The 7384-nt window shown below is 49.1% G+C and overlaps 1 protein-coding gene across 1 annotated transcript in view; it reads left to right on the top strand.

Annotated features, from left to right (window-relative positions):
• Window positions 1-217: 217 nt before the first annotated feature.
• STYXL2 (serine/threonine/tyrosine interacting like 2) overlaps window positions 218-7384 on the top strand; it is an 81072-nt gene continuing 73905 nt past the window's right edge. Inside the window, exon 1 of the mRNA XM_069944629.1 lies at window positions 218-301. The gene's annotated coding sequence lies outside the window, so the exon portion shown is untranslated. The remainder of the gene's footprint in view (window positions 302-7384) is intronic.

Below are 7384 nucleotides of genomic sequence, written 5' to 3'. Positions count from 1 at the left end.
CCTATATACAGGAATCTAACTACTATAATACTGCTCCTATTTAAGTATATACTATATGGTGTCTTGGTGTTGGTCACAGGTCTGACTATCTCTCAGCCGGTGTCCTGGCACTGTGTGCAGACACTGATAGGGTCTCCCCCCTCCCCCTCCCCTGTGGTCTCGGGCTCTGGCATTCCTTGTGAGGACACAGATCAGGCCGGCTACTAATTTTAGCAGTCCCAGTCACAGTTTGGTGTCGGTCGTGTCTGTCCGTTCCTTTGTGCTCCGGCTCAGCTCCTCCGGGGTCTGCGCACATATCCAGGTAAATGTTCTTCTCTCTTCTCTCTGATAATGAGTGTGGCCGGGGGTGCGGGATGCCAGCTCCGGAGGGTATACGGATGTTAATGCTACTTTATGACGGCCCTGTCCTCCTCGCTCTGTTAGTCGTAGCCCGACCACCTGTCTCCTGTACTCAGAGAGTGTCATGTCCGGTAGCTGAGCCCCAGAGCCTGGATCAGTGTATATATTTGTGTACTGTTACAGCAGACAGTATTATAATACCGTATACTTCTCTACATAGGGACTTATTGTAGCGCGTCGTCAAAATCTCTGGCGCTGTTCACACATCACGCGGTTTGGTCATTGCGTTTCTTCTCCCTTAGATGATACACAGTATCCAGCAGCCAGTCCCATTACTTTCCATAGGACGGTATGTTATTATATGGCGGTGATATATCCGGATGTGATGCAGCGCTCTTACATAGACTGTGATGGAAAAACACACCGCCATGTAGTGCTCGCCTTATATTAGATCAGCCCTGACCACGATGACAGATGGCCGGCAGCTGGTCCACACGTGACCCTTATATTATACTATCAGACTGCTGGGTGTAACATTGTATTTTCCATACTTATCTGAGAGTCCGATCTGATATGTATATATATATATATATATATATATATATATATATTGTGTGTTTCTATTTAGTCTTCTTCTCTGTTTTTATCTCCTGTCCTCAGGTAGTTATGATATTACAGCTCAGCCCCATTCACTGCACTGCTACCATACACACACAGCACCACCCCTGTCCTCAGGCATTGTATGGTATTACAGCTCAGCTCCATTTACTGCACTGCTACTATACACACACAGCACCACCCCTGTCCTCGGGCAGTTTATGGTATTACAGCTCAGCTCCATTCACTGCACTGCTACTGCCATGGCCCGGGGCGCTGGATGCTACTGTTGTACCAGCCAGCTCTGGTGCTTTGGGGGCAATGGACCTTAGTAGAACTAGTGGAGGTGCAGGTGCGGTGCAAGTGATGACAGAGTCCTAAATTAACCAGTGGTGTAACTCTACCTGAAAGAGCTTCAGTGCAATAAACAATATAGCACAGGTGCCGAAGTACAATAATACTGCTCACAGGTGCTAGTGCCGAAATACTACAATACTGCTCACAGGTGCTAGTGCCGAAATACTACAATACTGCTCACAGGTGCTAGTGCCGAAATACTACAATACTGCTCACAGGTGCTAGTGCCGAAATATAATAATACTGCTCACAGGTGCTAGTGCCGAAATATAATAATACTGCTCACAGGTGCTAGTGCCGAAATATAATAATACTGCTCACAGGTGATAGTGCCGAAATACTACAATACTGCTCACAGGTGCTAGTGCCGAAATATAATAATACTGCTCACAGGTGCTAGTGCCGAAATATAATAATACTGCTCACAGGTGCTAGTGCCGAAATATAATAATACTGCTTACAGGTGCTAGTGCCGAAATATAATAATACTGCTCACAGGTGCTAGTGCCGAAATATAATAATACTGCTCACAGGTGCTAGTGCCGAAATATAATAATACTGCTCACAGGTGCTAGTGCCGAAATATAATAATACTGCTCACAGGTGCTAGTGCCGAAATATAATAATACTGCTCAGAGGTGCTAGTGCTGAAATATAATAATACTGCTCACAGGTGCTAGTGCTGAAATATAATAATACTGCTCACAGGTGCTAGTACCGAAATACTACAATACTGCTCACAGGTGCTAGTGCCGAAATATAATAATACTGCTCACAGGTGCTTGTGCTGAAATACTACAATACTGCTCACAGGTGCTTGTGCTGAAATACTACAATACTGCTCACAGGTGCTTGTGCTGAAATACTACAATACTGCTCACAGGTGCTAGTGCCGAAATATAATAATACTGCTCACAGGTGCTAGTGCCGAAATACTACAATACTGCTCACAGGTGCTAGTGCCAAAATATAATAATACTGCTCACAGGTGCTAGTGCCGAAATATAATAATACTGCTCACAGGAGCTAGTGCCGAAATATAATAATACTGCTCACAGGTGCTAGTGCCGAAATATAATACTGCTCACAGGTGCTAGTGCCGAAATATAATACTGCTCACAGGTGCTAGTGCCGAAATATAATAATACTGCTCACAGGTGCTAGTGCCGAAATATGATAATACTGCTCACAGGTGCTAGTGCCGAAATATAATAATACTGCTCACAGGTGCTAGTGCCGAAATATAATACTGCTCACAGGTGCTAGTGCCGAAATATAATAATACTGCTCACAGGTGCTAGTGCCGAAATATGATAATACTGCTCACAGGTGCTAGTGCCGAAATATAATAATACTGCTCACAGGTGCTAGTGCCGAAATATAATAATACTGCTCACAGGTGCTAGTGCCGAAATACTACAATACTGCTCACAGGTGCTAGTGCTGAAATATAATAATACTGCTCACAGGTGCTAGTGCTGAAATATAATAATACTGCTCACAGGTGCTAGTGCCGAAATATAATAATACTGCTCACAGGTGCTAGTGCCGAAATATAATGCTGCTCACAGGTGCTAGTGCCGAAAAACTACAATACTGCTCACAGGTGCTAGTGCCGAAATATAATAATACTGCTCACAGGTGCTAGTGCCGAAATATAATAATACTGCTCACAGGTGCTAGTGCCGAAATATAATAATACTGCTCACAGGTGCTAGTGCCGAAATATAATAATACTGCTCACAGGTGCTTGTGCTGAAATACTACAATACTGCTCACAGGTGCTAGTGCTGAAATATAATAATACTGCTCACAGGTGCTAGTGCTGAAATATAATAATACTGCTCACAGGTGATAGTGCCGAAATACTACAATACTGCTCACAGGTGCTAGTGCCGAAATATAATAATACTGCTCACAGGTGCTAGTGCCGAAATATAATAATACTGCTCACAGGTGCTAGTGCTGAAATATTACAATACTGCTCACAGGTGCTAGTGCTGAAATATAATAATACTGCTTACGGCTATGTTCACACTATGTATATTTGAGGCTGTATAGCAACCAAAACAAGGAGTGGATTGAAAACACAGAAAGGCTATGTTCACATAATGTTGTAATTGAGTGGATGGCCGTTATTTAATGGCAAATATGTGCTGTTATTTTAAAACAACGGCTGTTATATTGAAATAATGGCCGTTATTTACTGTTATATGGCGGCCATCCACTCAATTTCAACATTGTGTGAACAGATCCTTTCTGTGTTTTTAATCCACTCCTGGTTTTGGTTGCTATGAGGACCTGACATGAGGACCAAATACAGCCTCAAATATACATAGTGTGAACCCAGCCTACAGGTGCTAGTGCCAAAATATGATAATACTGCTCACAGGTGCTAGTGCCGAAATACTACAATACTGCTCACAGGTGCTAGTGCCGAAATATGATAATACTGCTCACAGGTGCTAGTGCCGAAATACTACAATACTGCTCACAGGTGCTAGTGCTGAAATATAATAATACAGCTCACAGGTGCTAGTGCCGAAATATAATAATACTGCTCACAGGTGCTAGTGCCGAAATATAATAATACTGCTCACAGGTGCTAGTGCTAAAATATAATAATACTGCTCACAGGTGCTAGTGCAACAATACAATACTGCTCACAGGTGCTAGTGCCGAAATATAATAATACTGCTCACAGGTGCTAGTGCCGAAATATAATAATACTGCTCACAGGTGCTAGTGCCGAAATATAATAATACTGCTCACAGGTGCTAGTGCCGAAATATAATGCTGCTCACAGGTGCTAGTGCCGAAATATAATACTGCTCACAGGTGTTAGTGCCGAAATACTACAATACTGCTCACAGGTGTTAGTGCAAAAATATAATAATACTCTTTAAAGAGACTCTTGAAGTAGAAGTTATTAGAAGGAAAAAACTCGAGTGTAAGGATAGTGTAGGGGCAGGGATGTGTGTGAGGGAGGTGTAGGGGCAGGGATGTGTGTGAGAGCGGTGTAGGGGCCGGGATGTGTGTGAGGGCGGTGTAGTGGCCGGGATGTGTGTGAGGGAGGTGTAGGGGCCGGGATGTGTGTGAGGGCAGTGTAGTGGCCGGGATGTGTGTGAGGGAGGTGTAGGGGCAGGGATGTGTGTGAGGGTAGTGTAGGGGCCGGGATGTGTGTGAGGGAGGTGTAGGGGCCGGGATGTGTGTGAGGGAGGTGTAGGGGCAGGGATGTGTGTGAGGGCAGTGTAGTGGCCGGGATGTGTGTGAGAGCGGTGTAGTGGCCGGGATGTGTGTGAGGGCGGTGTAGGGGCCGGGATGTGTGTGAGGGCAGTGTAGTGGCCGGGATGTGTGTGAGGGAGGTGTAGGGGCAGGGATGTGTGTGAGGGTAGTGTAGGGGCCGGGATGTGTGTGAGGGTAGTGTAGGGGCCGGGATGTGTGTGAGGGAGGTGTAGGGGCCGGGATGTGTGTGAGGGCGGTGTAGGGGCCGGGATGTGTGTGAGGGCGGTGTAGGGGCCGGGATGTGTGTGAGGGCGGTGTAGGGGCCGGGATGTGTGTGAGGATAGTGTAGGGGCCGGGATGTGTGTGAGGATAGTGTAGGGGTCAGGATGTGTGTGAGGATGGTGTAGGGGCCGGGATGTGTGTGAGGGCAGTGTAGGGGCCGGGATGTGTGTGAGGGCAGTGTAGGGGCCGGGATGTGTGTGAGGGCGGTGTAGGGGCCGGGATGTGTGTGAGGGAGGTGTAGGGGCCGGGATGTGTGTAAGGATAGTGTAGGGGCCGGGATGTGTGTAAGGATAGTGTAGGGGCCGGGATGTGTGTAAGGATAGTGTAGGGGCCGGGATGTGTGTGATGATAGTGTAGGGGCCGGGATGTGTGTGAGGGCGGTGTAGGGGCCGGGATGTGTGTGAGGGAGGTGTAGGGGCCGGGATGTGTGTGAGGGCGGTGTAGGGGCTGGGATGTGTGTGAGGGAGGTGTAGGGGCCGGGATGTGTGTGAGGGCGGTGTAGGGGCCGGGATGTGTGTAAGGATAGTGTAGGGGCCGGGATGTGTGTGACGATAGTGTAGGGGCCGGGATGTGTGTGAGGGCGGTGTAGGGGCCGGGATGTGTGTGAGGGCGGTGTAGGGGCCGGGATGTGTGTGAGGGAGGTGTAGGGGCCGGGATGTGTGTGAGGGAGGTGTAGGGGCCGGGATGTGTGTGAGGGAGGTGTAGGGGCCGGGATGTGTGTAAGGGTGGTGTAGGGGTCGGGATGTGTGTGAGAGCGGTGTAGGGGCCGGGATGTGTGTGAGAGCGGTGTAGGGGCCGGGATGTGTGTAAGGATAGTGTAGGGGCCGGGATGTGTGTGAGGATAGTGTAGGGGCCGGGATGTGTGTGAGGGCGGTGTAGGGGCCGGGATGTGTGTAAGGATAGTGTAGGGGCCGGGATGTGTGTGACGATAGTGTAGGGGCCGGGATGTGTGTGAGGGCGGTGTAGGGGCCGGGATGTGTGTGAGGGCGGTGTAGGGGCCGGGATGTGTGTGAGGGAGGTGTAGGGGCCGGGATGTGTGTGAGGGAGGTGTAGGGGCCGGGATGTGTGTGAGGGAGGTGTAGGGGCCGGGATGTGTGTAAGGGTGGTGTAGGGGTCGGGATGTGTGTGAGGGAGGTGTAGGGGCCGGGATGTGTGTGAGAGCGGTGTAGGGGCCGGGATGTGTGTAAGGATAGTGTAGGGGCCGGGATGTGTGTGAGGATAGTGTAGGGGCCGGGATGTGTGTGAGGGCGGTGTAGGGGCCGGGATGTGTGTGAGGGCGGTGTAGGGGCCGGGATGTGTGTGAGGGCGGTGTAGGGGCCGGGAGGTGTGTGGGGGAGGTGTAGGGGCCGGGATGTGTGTAAGGATAGTGTAGGGGCAGGGATGTGTGTGAGGACGGTGTAGGGGCCGGGATGTGTGTGAGGGAGGTGTGTGGGGGAGGTGTAGGGGCCGGGATGTGTGTGAGGGAGGTGTAGGGGCAGGGATGTGTGTGAGGGCGGTGTAGGGGCCGGGATGTGTGTGAGGGCGGTGTAGGGGCCGGGATGTGTGTGAGGGCGGTGTAGGGGCCGTTAGGAGCCCTTGTGTAAGTAGTATCAGTCCTCTGCCGGGATGTGTGCTCTATATAGTGAACTGGTTGGGAGAATCCTTGTACTCAGATATACTCAGATGTACTTTAGATATACTCTGGATACCTGACCGCCTGCACAGTCTCGGTGTCCGTCCTGCGAGGTAGTACAAGTCCTAGGCCTTTGTCTCTGGGTGGAGCTGACTAGTGAAGGTTTCCCCACGTAGTTAAGCATAGTGTCAGTAAAGTTCTTTAGCTTGGTGCATCTTTGCCTTACTGGGGATCAGTCCCTCTTCTTTTCCTTTGGGGGTGACTGTCCTAACAGAACAATCCTCGGTGTAGACAAGGGTGGTCCTATCGTCCAGTTACCCCACTCCTAGGGTTCAGCACTGTATACTGGCTGGTGGTCTCTCACCATAACTGCAACTCTCCTTCACCCCGAATTAACAGGAAACCCCTATCCTATATTTTATTGGGGTTATCCACCATTTATAAGGATGTTCCCATCACAGCTAATATAGTTCTACCTGTAGGACTCATCATGTTATAGATTATTGCACATACACTCATTTACCAAACTTCTCTCTCACCCCTGGTATTCTGCTCCTTCCCTCCCATTGTTACCAGCTTGTGGTTTAGGTTACCAACCACCACTCTACTCTAAAAGCAGTGCTCTGGCTGGTGTATATAGCTAAGTTGATGTATACAGATATAGTGTATTTATGTATATAATATACTGTATATAAAAATATGTATACCATATCTATATATGCAAAACAGCCAGACCACTGCTTTTAGAGCAGAGCGGCGGTCGGTAACCTAGACAACAAGCTGTCAATAATGGAAGAGAAAGAGCAGCCTATCAGGAGAAGGAGACAGGTTTGGTGAATGAATGTGATACATGAGATGAGGAGAGCCGTGTAGTATCTCTGCCCCTCACCCAGACAGACGTGTATAGATCACAGCGGCGGCTCTCACCCCTCTCACCTGCACAGTGAGCGCTCATTGGTTTTACGAAACATT

This window comes from Dendropsophus ebraccatus, chromosome 11 (assembly GCF_027789765.1).
Source record: "Dendropsophus ebraccatus isolate aDenEbr1 chromosome 11, aDenEbr1.pat, whole genome shotgun sequence".
In the NCBI taxonomy this organism is placed as follows: Eukaryota; Metazoa; Chordata; class Amphibia; order Anura; family Hylidae; genus Dendropsophus; species Dendropsophus ebraccatus.
The sequence above is the reverse complement of the archived record's forward strand: the minus strand, read 5'-3'. Positions and strand labels throughout refer to the sequence as shown.